The sequence below is a fragment of the Fragaria vesca genome, linkage group LG4, assembly GCF_000184155.1.
Source record: "Fragaria vesca subsp. vesca linkage group LG4, FraVesHawaii_1.0, whole genome shotgun sequence".
Classification (NCBI taxonomy): Eukaryota; Viridiplantae; Streptophyta; class Magnoliopsida; order Rosales; family Rosaceae; genus Fragaria; species Fragaria vesca.
Genome location: NC_020494.1, coordinates 13,932,066 through 13,932,328, shown reverse-complemented (window position 1 = coordinate 13,932,328; position 263 = coordinate 13,932,066).

Below are 263 nucleotides of genomic sequence, written 5' to 3'. Positions count from 1 at the left end.
GAAATTCAAAACAAACGTAAGACCAACCAATACCATACTGTTCTCAAGCCAACAATTTAATCAATGCATGAAGGCTCATCTGTTCTTCTAAACTAACCAAGTGGAGGAATTCTTAGGTGCGACAGTCGCACCACGTGACATGTGCGATCCTCCAATCAACAAGTGACATGAATTGGTTTTTCCCACGCCAATGAGATGAGAAAAAGGCTCCGAGTTTCACAGAAAATTTCGAGTTCCTTTCTCTCCGACCGGCTCCGAGTTCC